Genomic DNA, 15,944 nt, shown 5'->3' with positions numbered 1-15,944 from the left:
TAGCCGATAGATCAATAAAATATCCTAGAGGGATAATGGAGAATATGCTAGTTAAAGTTGGTACTTTAGTATTTTCAGTAGATTTTGTTGTTCTGGAGATGGAAGAAGATTCTCAAGTTCCTCTCATATTAGGAAGACCATTCTTAAACACGGCTAAAGCAATGATAGACGTGTTCGGTAAGAAACTGACCCTAAGTATAGAGGACGAGATTGTTACATTTTTAGTTGAGAAAGCAATGCAACAACCTCAATCTGCAGATGATACATGTTATTATATTCAAACTATAGATGCATATGCAGAATTATTAGAAGAATTTCCAGAATTACAAGAAACAGGAGAATGTTCTTTAGGAGAAGGTAATGAACCAATTGATGAAGCTGAAATGTTAGCTACACTTATAGCTAATGGATATCAACCAACAACAGAAGAAATTCAAATGCTAAAAGAAGAAGACAGATATCGATATAAATCATCGATAGAAGAACCTCTGAAATTAGAGTTAAAGCCACTTCCAAACCATTTGGAATACGCTTATTTACATGGTGAATCTGAATTACCTGTAATAATATCGTCTTCTCTTACTGAAAATGAGAAATCACAACTCATTTCTGTGTTGAAAGCTCATAAACCAGCCATTGCATGGAAGATTCATGATATTAAAGGAATAAGTCCTTCGTATTGCACACATAAAATCCTTATGGAAGAAGGTCATAAAACGTATGTGCAACGCCAACGAAGACTAAATCCTAATATGCAAGATGTAGTTAAAAAAGAAATTATTAAACTACTAGATGCAGGTTTAATATATCCAATCTCTGATAGTCCATGGGTAAGCCCAGTTCAATGCGTGCCTAAGAAGGGTGGCATGACTGTCATTACAAATGAGAAAAATGAGCTTATTCCTACTAGGACTGTAACAGGATGGCGTGTATGTATTGATTATAGAAAATTAAATGACGCCACCAGAAAAGATCACTTTCCCTTACCTTTCATTGATCAAATGTTGGAAAGATTAACCGGAAATAGTTACTATTGTTTTCTTGATGGATTTTCCGGATATTTTCAAATTCCAATAGCACCCGAAGATCAAGAGAAAACCACATTCATGTGCCCTTATGGTACTTTTGCTTACAAACGCATGCCATTTGGACTTTGCAACGCCCCTGCAACCTTTCAAAGGTGCATGATGGCGATTTTTCACGACATGATAGAAGAATGCATGGAAGTTTTCATGGATGACTTTTCAGTCTTCGGTGATACATTTGAATCATGTCTAGTTAATCTGGAACGAATGCTTATTAGATGCGAACAATCAAATCTAGTACTTAATTGGGAGAAATGCCATTTCATGGTTAAAGAAGGCATCGTTCTTGGACATAAAATCTCAAAAGAAGGAATTGAAGTGGATAGAGCTAAAGTAGATGTAATTGCTAAACTTCCACATCCCACCAATGTTAGAGGAGTTAGGAGTTTTCTAGGGCATGCCGGTTTTTACCGACGTTTCATAAAAGATTTTTCTAAAATTGCGACTCCTATGAATAAACTCCTAGAAAAGGATGCTCCATTCATCTTTTCAGATGAATGTATCAAATCTTTTAATATTCTTAAAGAGAAACTCACTAATGCGCCGATCGTGATAACACCAAATTGGAATCTACCATTTGAACTAATGTGCGATGCAAGTGATTTTGCAATGGGAGCCATTTTAGGACAAAGGATTGAAAAACGATTTCAACCTATATATTATGCTAGTAAGACGTTACAAGGAGCACAAAAAAATTATACAACTACTGAAAAAGAACTCCTTGCTATTGTCTTTGCTTTTGACAAATTTCGTTCTTATCTCGTTCTAGCAAAAACAGTGGTCTATACCGACCATTCTGCTCTTAGATACCTATTTTCGAAACAAGATGCTAAACCAAGATTAATCCGCTGGATCTTACTCTTACAAGAATTCGATATTGAAATCCGAGATAAAAGAGGAGCAGAAAATCTCGCCGCTGATCATTTTTCTCGTCTTGAAAATCCCGAATTAGAAGTTCTAAATGAATCGGCCATACAAGACAACTTTCCTGATGAATATCTATTGAAGATAGATTATAATGAAATCCCATGGTTTGTAGACTATGCAAACTACCTAGTTTGTGGATTCCTTGAAAAGGGATTATCGTACCAAAAACGAAAGAAATTCTTTAGTGATATAAAACACTATTTTTGGGAAGATCCACATCTGTTTAAAAGTTGTCCCGATGGAATAATACGCCGATTTGTATTCGGAGATGAAGCTAGTAAAATTTTAAACCATTGTCACACAGGACCAACAGGAGGGCATTATGGGCCTCAACTAATAGCAAGAAAAGTTTACGATGCTGGCTTCTATTGGCCTACAATTTACAAAGATGCACACCTTCTTTGCAAATCCTGTGATGCTTGTCAAAGGGCCAGAAAAATAAGTCAACGTGATGAAATGCCACAAAATGTCATTCAAGTATGTGAAGTATTTGACATTTGGGGTATTGACTTTATGGGTCCATTTCCAAAATCTCATAATAATCTCTATATTCTCGTTGCCATTGATTATGTATCTAAATGGGCGGAAGCACAAGCTCTCCTAACTAATGATGCACGAGTTGTTGTCAACTTTTTAAAACGTCTTTTTGCAAGGTTTGGAACGCCGAAAGCTTTAATAAGTGATCGGGGTACTCATTTCTGTAATAATCAACTTGAGAAAGTTCTTAAAAGATATGGAGTAACTCATAAAATCTCCACCGCATATCATCCACAAACAAGTGGACAAGTTGAAAATACCAACCGAGCTTTAAAACGTATTCTAGAGAAAACCGTAGGATCAAATCCGAAGGAATGGTCCATTAAATTAGAGGATGCACTCTGGCTTTTAGAACAGCCTACAAAACTCCAATTGGAACCACACCTTTTAGACTTGTTTATGGAAAAGCATGTCATCTTCCAGTAGAAATTGAACACAAAGCATTTTGGGCTTTGAAGATATGTAATCTTGATTTACATGAAGCTGGACGTCTACGATTAAGTCAACTAAACGAATTAGAAGAATTAAGACATGAAGCATACGAAAATTCGTTAATCTATAAAGAAAGAACGAAGAAATGGCATGATAAAAGAATCAGAAGTTCAAAAGAATTTAAAGAAGGAGACAGAGTTCTTCTTTTCAATTCACGATTCAAGCTATTTTCTGGAAAATTGAAGTCAAGATGGTCTGGACCATTCATAGTCAAAAGAGTTTTCCCATACGGAACGATAGAATTAATAAATTCAAATGGGATTGAATTTAAAGTTAATGGTCACAGAGTTAAACATTACATACATGGTCCGATGGAAGTTGACAATGAAGTTAATCATAATTTCACCACCAAAGAAAACCTTCAAAATGAAAACATAAATATGTTATCAACAACATATGAAAAATCAAAATTAGAATATAAGGAGGATTCAAATTTGAGTGATGAATAAGAATTCTTATACAAACCTCCCATTCCAAGAAACGAAGAAAAATGTGAACAAGAAATTCAAATAGAAGTGAAAGAACCAAGGAAAGAACACTCGAAAAAGGTTTACAAACCAACTTGACTTACTAAAGCAGGAGACCCGGGTGAATTTATCATTTTTTGCTTACTTAATGATGGTGCTGTATATAATGGACTCGCAGATTTAGGAGCAAGTGCAAATATTATGCCTCTTTCCTTATACAAAAGATTAGGCATGGGTAAATTAAAACCAACCAAAATAGGTGTTCAATCATTTGACCAAACCATTAAACACCCGGTTGGAATAGCAAATAATTTACTTGTTAACGTGGGAAGTTTGACCTTTGTTGCAAACTTCATAGTGATTAATATGGAGGAAAATCTTGACATTCCTCTAATTCTAGGTCGCCCATTTTTAGCAACCACCGAGGCATTCATTGATGTAAGAGAAGGTAGAATGACACTTAGGGATGGTGATACATCGATCACCTTTGTGAACCGAAAGTTTAGATCTCCACAAACCAAAACTGTTAGACCAATAAAAACGCATAAGTGTGGGGAAGATGAAGAAACACTTAATGATGATCCAATCACAAAGAATGCCATTGATGATACGAAATTAGATGAACCCATTTTTAACAGTTCAACGAAGAAACTTTATAAACGGATTCACGATGCTAAGATTAAAGAAAACTTTAAGTTATATAACCGATTAATATCCAATTTATCATCAAAAGAAAAGGCAATGTTAGTTGAATTTGTGAGAGTTACGGAGGAAATCAACAAATGGATTGAAGTAAAAATCAAAGATATACAAGTTGTTGATGATTCAATTGAAAATAATGTTAATCACAATTTCAACTAAGTATAGGGGGTTTATGTATTAGAGTTAGATTTTCTGTTTTGTGTAGTTCTCGAAAATAGAACTCGAATGGTCTTTCCCTAGCATACCCTAAAGAACTAGTCTTCTCCCCCCATTCTGAATTTTTATATTTTTTAGGTTTTTACGAAATGAAGACTGCCTGTGAACTAAACCATGGTCTAATGCTACACGCTTTGATCACTAAACGTAATAATGACACACTTCCGAGTGAAATAGTATCAGTAATCAGAGAAAGATTGGACGGAGTAAGAAAAGAATCCAGATGCGAAGATAATAAGTTACAATTTGGTAAAGAAAAATCAAAATCCATAGCAAAAAGAAGAGCGCGACACCTAGAAAGATGTCACAAATGCGGAAAATGGTCACATGGAGGTAAATGTTCAAATAATCAAACCTATTCAAATACCGAATTTGTTACTTTATGCAGAGACGGACCGTTCATATGTTTAGAAGAAAAAACACTGAATGCTCGAGGTTACGCTTATGTAGCCATGGAAAACCAATTAAACTGACTATCTTATGAATGGGATAGATCATATAACTAAGAATACTATCTCACAGGTAAGTCTGTACAGTTTTTTTTATTTTTATTTTTATTTTTATTTTTAACCTTTTGATAATAAACGCTAATTTGTTCGCTATAAAGTATTAAATTGGTATTGAATAAAATTAGGTTTGGCGACCGAAATTATTGATATCATACAAAAATTTATTACATCACTGCGAAATTTAACGTTTATTCTTAAGGTATAAATATCTTTAATCAATCAACCCAAAATATTTCAAAAATTCGTCATGAGTTAAATTAGGTCTTGGAACCGAAATTACTTTACCGAAAAGAGGGGCGCATATTTTTGATAATATTTGATTGATTAAAGTGGGATAAAAGCCAAAAAGATTTTTAATTTTATTTTTACCATGTTTTTAAAATTAATATATAAATCTTAAATTAATATTGTAAACTTTGTAAAATTAATATATTTAAAATTGTAAATATTTGAAAAATTAATATAAATTTGGTGTGAATTTATAATATGAATTTTTAAATTAAGTTTGGTGTGAATTTTTAATTTTTAAAATATGAATTTTTAATTTTATGCATTTCAAATTTTAAGTTTAGTGTGAATTTTTAATATTAATTTTGAATTTTATGTATTTTTAATTTAAGTTGGTGTGAATTTAAAAACAAAAATTTACTTTATCTCATTAAGTTAAAAATATGATTTTTAAAATTCGTCGTAAGTTGAAGACTAGGTCATTGAACCGAAATTGCTTTACCCGAGGGAGGGACGAGAACTTTTATTATCATTATTTTTAATCTTATTGAATTAAAGTATGCCAAAAACATTAAAAAAAAACCCAAAAATCTTAGCTTTTAAAACAATCGCTACAAAAAGACAAATTTTAAAATTTTGTCGAAGGACGGACTAGGACATCGATCCGAAACGACCTCATCCTAAATAACAAGGGAAACAAAATTTTAAAATTAATTACTTAATTGTTTTAATTAGTATAAGATGTGTAAAAAAAAATACAAACTCCGCGACTCGCGGAGTTTGAAGGGTAAAATACCGCGACTCGCGGAGTTCCAAAAATACAGAAAAAAATAAAAGGGCCAAAACTGATCAGTCCCCAACCCAACACCCACAAATTCTGCGAAATAAAACCCGAAAATACACGAAAAACACACACCAAATTCACAATTTTTCACCGTTAATCATCAAATCTTTTACTAAAATCATGTTAAGAAGGATGCTATCAAGGAATTACTCAAGAAAAACGGTAAATTTCTACACCTAAACACCATTTAATCCGAAAATTAGCGTTCTTGAGCAATTTTATACCCAATTTGATTTTGATGCTTTTTAGTGTAATTATGCTTAAATTGTTTATGTATTATGCTTGTATAACCTAGATTGATGCTATTTAACATGATTAGAAGCCTTAAACTTCAAATTTTGAGTAATCTAGGGTATGTGTTCTTGAGCAAATTTGGGGCTTTTTGATATAAACAGGTTATGGCCGATTTTTGTCATGAATTGTTGCTAAATTAAGTAGTGTAACATGTTTAGGTAGTTAAATGATCCAAACTTTGAGCCTAAACATGATTTTGAGAATTAAAGTGGACTTTTTCAAGTCTAAAATTCATGAACTTGATTTTTGAGAGATAATGCCATTTGAAACTTGTTTAATTGCTAGTAATGATTATTTTGACATGTTATTTGAGTTGAATGCTTATGAACTTGGCGAACATTTTCGTATATGCTTATTTGAAAAAGTGTAGATTTGATGAAAATATGAAAATGAGCTTAAGTTTGATATAAATTGTTCATGTCATTGTAATTATTTTGATTGATGATTTTGCTGACACTAATGCATATTTGGATGCACAAAAATTGTGTTTGATGTGTTTTGCAGACTGAAAGGGGTGAATCTTCATCCCAAGCTCGCAATGCTCCTGCTGAGAATGCGGAACAACAGGAGGTGGATAACTACTACAAACAAGATATACCTCATCCAGTCATGACATTTTCTGATATGCACTTGGAATATTTGCACCCGAACCTGAGATTTGACAGACTTTGGATAGATTATCCAAAATACCAAAGGGGTTTGCATACTCTTCATTCTAAAGCTGTTGAGGTACCTAGGGTCATAGAATGGGGACCATTAGAAGCTGTAGAATTGGCCGGGCCAATTAGGGAATTACTTGCACAGAGGTATGGTAATTCTACTTTTAACGATTGGGTACGGTTATTCAACATGCGTAGACCTGTATATAAAGTATGGTGTGAAGAATTGTTGTGTAGTATAGAATTAAATGATCGGGTAGCTAGTTTAACCGATCGATCTTTTATTAGATTTTTATTAGGAGGTTCGATGCGCCACATGTCTTTACTAGACATGGCTCAGGCTTTACATATATATACGCCTGAGGAGCTAGCATCTGCCGATTGTAGAGGGTTGATACTAAATGGTAGAAAGATAGACGAAAATTTTGATACGCATGGTGTATGGAGTCAAATGACTAGCCATCACCGATTTAAAGGGGGAAATTACTCTTATTTGGATATAGATTGAGCTGAATTAAGAGTAATTCATAGGTTTTTAGCCAATTCGATTACACAACGAGGTAAGAACAAAGAAAAGATAAATGAACAGGATTTGTTTTACCACATGTGTATTCGAGACCCACAAAGCGCTGTAAGTATACCTTATTGTGTGGGTTATTATTTATCAGCTATGGTTAGGGGGATGAGACCCCATAGCATAATAGGAGGTGGTATATTTATTACTTTGATTGCTGAATATCTCGGTGTGGATATAAGTCGGGGGGGATTATTAGTCAAAGAACCAGAACCCCGCGATACAATAGGTTTAAATGTATACCATGGTGCGAAGGTTTTGAAGAGGCGAAATAACGCCGCAGTACAATACCATGGTAGACATCCACAGTTTGAGAGAAACCAACAGCAAGGCAATGTAGGAGGGGGAAATGAAATGGCAGAAATGCAAAGGTTTATAGCTTCACAAGAGTATGAAAATGCTAGACATAGAGCATTTGAAGATTGGCAAGTTCATCAAAACCAAATCATAGCTTATTGCCAACATATAGGTAGAAACTATATTCCTACTCCATCGCCCATATTCCCTCCCTGGTCTATAGAGATTCAACCACCGTATCCTACGTATAACCCAGCCGAAGCATTTTATAGCACCTATGGTTATGCATGGAACCCCTACTGGTATCAGTATCATCCCTAGTCTACTTAGTTTTATTTATTTTGTAATTTGTAATGTTGATACGTTTAATACTTATGTTAATATTGTAATAGTTTTTATAATTTTCCAACTTTTATTCTTAGATTTCAATAATTTTTGAATGTGGGGTAATATACCAAACTTCAAAAATATGTATATATGTTTGCAGTTTATCTTATGTACACAACAGGGTAAAACAACGCATTTTCAAAGACTGACATTAAGTTCAGCAAAAGCAACTAATTTTGACGACAAGATGACAAATAAATGTGATGTAACAACAGACGAAATGAACAAATGATATGCACCATTTATCATTCAGCAACCAAACGCCAAAATGTTTGGAAAATTTGGTAAAATTTAATCAATTTTACGCTAATCACCCTCAATAATTTAAATTGTTACTGATATCTTGCAAATGAGGGCATTGCAAGATCTTAAGTGTGGGAAGGGGTTAAATTCTTCCGGATTTTAAAATTTTTTACTTTAAACACTTGGTTACCATTAAAAATACTAGTAAAGCAGTAGTTGTATTAGAACCTAGTGCTCTCTGATAATAAAGAACAGCCCTAGTCTTATATACTGACTACCCAATTCTAGTAAAATTTTTCAAAATTTTTAACTAAATGAACTCAAAATCATGTTTATACATCTTTATGAACGATAAAACTAGGTGTTAACACCGAAATTATTGTTACCTCGGAAAGGACATAAATTGAGAAACAAACCAAAATGTTAAAATTCATTTAAAATGGAATAGAGGACAATAAAAAGGAAAATAAAAGCCAAGTGTGGGAAAATTCTCCAAGTTATTCAAAACATATGTCACATATTTTTGTACAAATAACTGAAAATACTTTTGCTTTGGACTAAACTAAAAAGTTTTACCTGATTTACTGTAAGAAAGATGGATCTACACGATGAATCAATTCCATCGTTAAAAGGAAGTAAAGTCTTTCGAAAAAGACACGCGCTTCTTGATTTAGGTCAAGAAGTTGTCGTCCAGACCAGCTGCAGGTTGACGAAAAATCTAGAAAAGTCATCACTAAAATCAGCAGGAAATCCACGGACCTCAGCATCAAACAGGGTCGCCAAGTGATCAGACTTATCCTAACCATGAGAGGATCTGTCTTGTAAAATGGGGAGGGCACCGTGCAAATTAGCTTTATAAGACTAATGAATCAGATCCCTAGAAAGGATAATCTCCTTAAAAGATCAAAAATCAGCTTTTAAGCCTGATATTACTCAATCCTTGAGATTGACCTTAAAGATTGAGAATTACAAACTCATGGAATTCAATGATATCTAAACTCGAGCCTGAACGAGAAAATATTTTGATCAAAATTACAAACCGATTTGTTTTCTAAAAACCCATTTTCAATGCGTTCATTACCATTGAACGTAAAATCATAGGAATTCACCTAGAATTCATTAGGTCACCTGAACCAAATCGGGTGTCAACCGTAAGAACGGTGGTTGCATAGCATGGTCAAAGACAGGACCTTGTGCCAGACCGGAAAATTATAAGGGTGAACTTTACTATTGCTCCTACCAAGGATAGTAATTGCGTCCGACACGTTATAGACCATAATTAAAAGCATGTCAGGGGACATTGCCTTAACAGTTGCTTGTTCAACGCTTTCCTTTACAACCGGACGGTAGTTTACCGAAAGGTAATATACGGGACAAGTAAACTGGACGTGTTGCTTTCCAAATACAAGGTTAGCAAGTGGGTGACACAAAACCATAAGTTTTGAGCTAAAATTTTCAAATATGAAACCCACCAAACCCACAAAAATAATTTGCAAACACCGGTAAAGGGTTATTCCGGAAAACTTATCTAGGGTAAAAACTAGATTTAATTTTCAAAAGATCAAATGTTTTCATAAAGATCCAATTTCCTTAATGGATCTAAATTTTTATAGTCATGTGGGACTGTAAACCATATCGTTACTACCATTGTTTATACCGCTGTATAGAAATCACTGATGTACAAAGTGTGAAGAATAAAGAAGTGATTCTAGTATTTCAAGACTATATTGCTTGAGGACAAGCAACACTCAAGTGTAGGAATATTTGATAATGCTAAAAACGAACATATATTTCATAGCATTATTCCCCAAGAAAGACAAGCTTTTAGTTGCAAATGTTCTATTTACAAGTGATATTCGTTTAAATATTAAAAGGTGAAGATAAAAGACAGATTCGACGAATTGAAGACGCAAACGACCAAAAAGCTCAAAAGTACAAAATACAATCAAAGAGGTTCCAATTATTGATAAGAAACGTCTCATAATTACAAGAGTACAAGATTCAAAACGCAAAGTACAAGATATTAAATTGTACGCAAGGACGTTCGAAAATCCGGAACCGGGACCAGAGTCAACTCTCAACCCTCGACGCAACGGACTAAAAATTACAAGTCAACTATGCACATGAATATAATATAATATATAAATAATTCTTAAAAATTATATATATATTATATTAATATTTAAAATCGTCGGCAAGAAAGAAGCCAAAGCTGGTGAGCTGGAATTTCAAACTCCGCGACTCGCGGAGTTTGAAGGCAAAAAATGCCGTGAGTCGCGGAGTTCCCCTGGACTCAATTCCCTATAAAAGCAAACGCAGTTTGATCGCAAAAACCATAATTCAATCTCTCTCTATATATGTATACGTAAATATATTTATATTTTAATTTTAATTTTAATTATAATTCTAATAATAAGGGTATGTTAGCGAATGTTGTAAGGGTGTAAGTCGAAATTCTGTCCGTGTAACGCTACGCTATTTTTAATCATTGTAAGTTATGTTCAACCTTTTTAATTTAATGTCTCGTAGCTAAGTTATTATTATGCTTATTTAATCCGAAGTAATCATGATGTTGGGCTAATTACTAAAATTGGGTAATTGGGCTTTGTACCATAATTGGGGTTTGGATAAAAGAACGACACTTGTGGAAATTAGACTATGGGCTAATAATGGGTTTTATATTAACTAAACAATACCTTGTTAATTTAATATACAAACTTATAATTCGACGTATTTATATATAACCACATACGCTTGACTGGGTACGGTGGGCGGGATATCTATAAATACCAATAGTTATTCATTTTACCGGACATGGAACTGGATTAATAGTTAATAGACTTGTTGAAACAGGGGTGAATTACATTCAAGGGTAATTGGTGTAATTGTTAACAAAGTAGTAAAACCTTGGTTTACACGCAGTCGATAACCTGGTGTATTCATTAAACAAAGTATTAAAACCTTGTTACAATTCGAATCCCCAATTAGTTAGAATATTTGACTTCGGGAATAAGAATAATTTGACGAAGGCTTTCGCTCTTTATATTTATGACTGATGGACTATTATGGACAAATCCGTATGGACATATTAAATAATCCAGGACAAAGAACAATTAACCCATGGGCATAAAACTAAAATCAACACGTCAAACATCATGATTACGGAAGTTTAAATAAGCATAATTCTTTTATTTCATATTTAATTTCCTTTATTTTATATTTAATTGCACTTCTAATTATCGCATTTTTATTGTTATTGTATTTAATTGCACTTTTAATTATCGTACTTTTTAATTATCGCAAGTTTATTTTATCGCACTTTCATTTATCGCAATTTCATTATCGTTATTTACTTTACGCTTTAAATTAAGTCTTGTATTTATTTATTATTTTACATTTGGTTTTAACTGCGACTAAAGTTTTAAAATCGACAAACCGGTCATTAAACGGTAAAAACCCCCCTTTATAATAATAATATTACTTATATATATATTTGTATTTTTATAAAATAAAACTAATATAGCGTTAAGCTTTTTTTAAAAGATTCCCTGTGGACCGAACCGGACTTACTAAAAACTACACTACTGTACGATTAGGTACACTGCCTATAAGTGTTGTAGCAAGGTTTAGGTATATCCATTCAATAAATAAATAAATATCTTGTGTAAAATTGTATCGTATTTAATAGTATTTCCTGCTAAAATTTAATAGTATTTTATACCCCTTAGCTTTAACTATCAAAGCATATGAGTGAAGTTATCACAAAATAGTGGAATGAGGAAAATAAGTTTCGTCATAATTTTTGACGTAGTCATGGTTGAATTCCAGAATTCAAGGGATTCAAAAAAAAAAAAAAATTCTTGGAAATCTATAAGATCTGTTTCTTCGAGATTTAAGGAAATTAGGATCTCTTTAATTAAATGCGATTATCTGTCCCGATTACTACGTCTGATATTTCCCTTATATATTTACCTTTTCCATTCCATTAGTTTTTAGCACTTCTATACTCAATTCCAATTTCAAAAGATTGCGAAAATGTTTAATCCATTTCTAATCCTTGTCCTTATCCTTACTATAGCAACAATCATTCTCCTTTTCCAACTTCCACTGGAGGAATCTGTTTTCTTCTACTTCGCCCTTGGGGTTATAGTGTTTTTAATTCTACCGTGTCTTTATGTTGCGATAAACATTGATATACACGGTTTGTAATTTATGTGTTGTTATTGGACTTTATATTCTCCCTTACATTTCGGAGTTTCATACTTTTGTTGTCTCGTCCCGGCTTTAAGTCAAGCGAATAATGGTCCAAAATTAGTAGGTATGAAGTTTTGGATGAACATAGTTAATGTTCTAAGAAGTAAATCGTAATGGTACGATCTTGATTTGGCAAATTACCAGAATATCCTGAAAGATAGAACTATCAAGAAGATATGTTCTTAATATGTTTGGAGATTTGGTAGAATGTAACAGTCGTGTAAATGGCACATGATGACGGTATGTTATGTGAATCATCACGTTCCATTAGAAACTCAGCATGACTTACTGTAATATAATCACGGTGATCAAGTGTCATTATATTATACTAGTTCATCCTTCAGTTCCCAACACTACTTCAAAAGTATTCCTATTTTAAATTTGAAAGTTTCAGAATTTAGAAACTAAAATAGTTTCTTTTATGATGTAATACAGACAGCACGAAGAGGTAAATGATTTCAGATAAGAATAATTATGGAAATATCTTCAGAAATATGGAGGATATTTATAATGAAAGATACGATGATATCTTAAAATTTCTAATATCATAGGATGATGAAGAATATTGTCCGTAAGGGTTTAGAGTCAGGAGTAAGGTATTCGATAATGACTTCAGCAGACACGGAATCATTTGGATTCTTTAAAGGTAGATTTCGTCCTTGTGATTTATTCACAGCCTTCTTCATGGTTTGCTCAATCCGTATTTTTCAGTACCAAATCTTCTCTTTTTTTGAGCTTTGCCAACACACTACTCTTTATCATCAAACTTTTTACTGTTAAGGTCGTTTATAGTTTTTGCTGCTTCATCAGTATTTCGAGAACTAGTTCGCAGTTTAGGGTGTTTTTCAGAAACTTCACATTCAAAGTATATAAGTCCAGAAGATAGACACATATAATTATTGGCGTAGACATGCTGCGAGATTTCAAAATACTGATTGCTAATTTCTGATGATTCGTATGGCAATTCTCGTTACAAGATGCAGATGAGTAAATGATGGGATTTTGATAAATATAAAAATTTTTTGGAAAGTCAAAGATCAATGAAGTTGTTAATAAGTTTACTGCTACTGTGGCGAGATATGAAAGGTTCCCCGGTAATAATGATGAAGGGGTAATCATTATAATAAGGCTTATTCGAATGAACAATTGAAGTTGGTTTGCTGGAGCTGTGACAAAATCGTCTATTTTTAGAAGGGATTGAAAAGTAATTTTAGCTAGTAAATGCCAAAAGGTCTGACATGGATACATGTTAAATTATGACTTTGGTTTCAATAGTTTTTCAGGTACGTAACTGTGGATAACATGTGGTTGGATCATCATCTCGATTATTCATTATTTGAAGTGTCTTCAGGTATTTCAGAGGGCTTGAACACAGATTATAATCGTTAATATACATACGATGTTCTAACACAGTTTTGAAGTTAAAGTATAGCTTTGAAAGATGGAAGAATCTAAGAGTGATGATATCGGTTATAACTTGAATTGAATTCGGCGATTTCAAAATCAGAATATGTAATTAGATTTTTGAATGAGTATGGTTGTTTTGATTTCTATAAAAGAATGTATATTGTTGTGAAAGTAGGGAGTATAATGGATGATTTGCTGAATCAGATTCGAAGAATGTAACATATTAATTGTGAATTTATATATCTCTCGGGTATTACCTACCCGTTAAAAAAAATGTCACAATTAATATTTTGTACAAAAGAATTTTATTACAGTCTTTATGGAAATATATGTGTATATTTCTTCAGATGTAATATAGATTTAATGAGTTAATATTAAATTAAACTCACTTGATTTATGGTTAAGGCTAGGATAGATAATTTCTAAACTTTAGAAATTACATAATCGTCGTAGAATGTTTTCCCAATGAAGTTATGAATCAATACTTCATCGTTGTGGTATTCCTTAGTATCTACAGGGCGTATGACGTCGATGCTCATGGGACAGATTGTGAAGTTGAGGTTTGCGATGCGGTTGTTGTTGGTGGTGGTAATGGTACTGTTGATTTTGTTGATGGTGGTACTGGTTATGTTGCTGGTGCTGCTGCTGGTGTTTGTAACCTTTGCACCATATTCTCCAAAGCCACTACCCGAGCGCGAAGCTCGTTGACTTCTTCTATTACACCGGGGTGATTGTCGGTTCGGACGAGCGGATAAATAAGATCTAGAATTTGGTGTAGTATATAATCATGACGAGATACTCTGGAAATGAGAGAGAAAATGGTGTTTCGGACAGGTTCGCCGGTAAGTGCTTCAGGTTCATTGCCAAGAGGGCAATGTGGTGGATGGAAAGGATCGCCTTCTTCTTGTCTCCAATGATTAAGGAGGCTACGAACCCATCCCCAATTCATCCAGAATAGATGATGGCTGATTGGTTGATCCATTCCAGTCACACTGCTTTCAGAGCTTGAGTGGGATTCCATTTCGGAATCCGAGAAACTTGAACTGATGACGAATTCCATTTCGTACGATTTGATAAAGGATTTTTCGATACGAAATGATTTTTCGGCTATTGGGTGGTATTCTAACTACATAGAATATCTATATATATATATATATATATAGATCAAAAGATTTCATAGATTACGGAGGAATTTACAGAATATGTCAGGCAAATTTTACGGTAATAGATACGATAAGATATGATTTAGCAGATACGCTAAGATATAAATTTTGTCTATACACTATTCATGCAATCAATGCAGCAAGACGTGTCTAGACTAAAAATGATAAGCAGGTAATTTCCTAAGGATGGTAGTAGATGATTTCTGACTAAAAATGATAAAAAAAAACTTTTGACATGCAGACACGGTCGAAGTCCAGACTCACTAATGCATCTTAACAACTATCAGTTAGACACACTAATACAAGACCTGGTTCGCTAAGACCACCGCTCTGATACCAACTGAAAGGACCCGTTCATATACATTATAAACGATTCACAATAGTTGATTACATCGCGAGGTATTTGACCTCTATATGATACATTTTACAAACATTGCATTCGTTTTTAAAAGACAAACTTTCTTTACAATGAAAATTAACAGTATGCTCACCATTTCATAATACATCCAACTATAATTGACTTAATAATAATCTTGATGAACTCAATGACTTGAATGCAACGTCTTTCAAAATATGCCATGAATGACTCCAAGTAATATCCTTAAAATGAGCTAATGCACAGCGGAAGATTTCTTTAATACCTGATAATAAACATGCTC

Source organism: Rutidosis leptorrhynchoides, chromosome 3 (assembly GCF_046630445.1).
Source record: "Rutidosis leptorrhynchoides isolate AG116_Rl617_1_P2 chromosome 3, CSIRO_AGI_Rlap_v1, whole genome shotgun sequence".
NCBI classification, from domain to species: Eukaryota; Viridiplantae; Streptophyta; class Magnoliopsida; order Asterales; family Asteraceae; genus Rutidosis; species Rutidosis leptorrhynchoides.
This window is presented reverse-complemented; position numbering follows the sequence as displayed.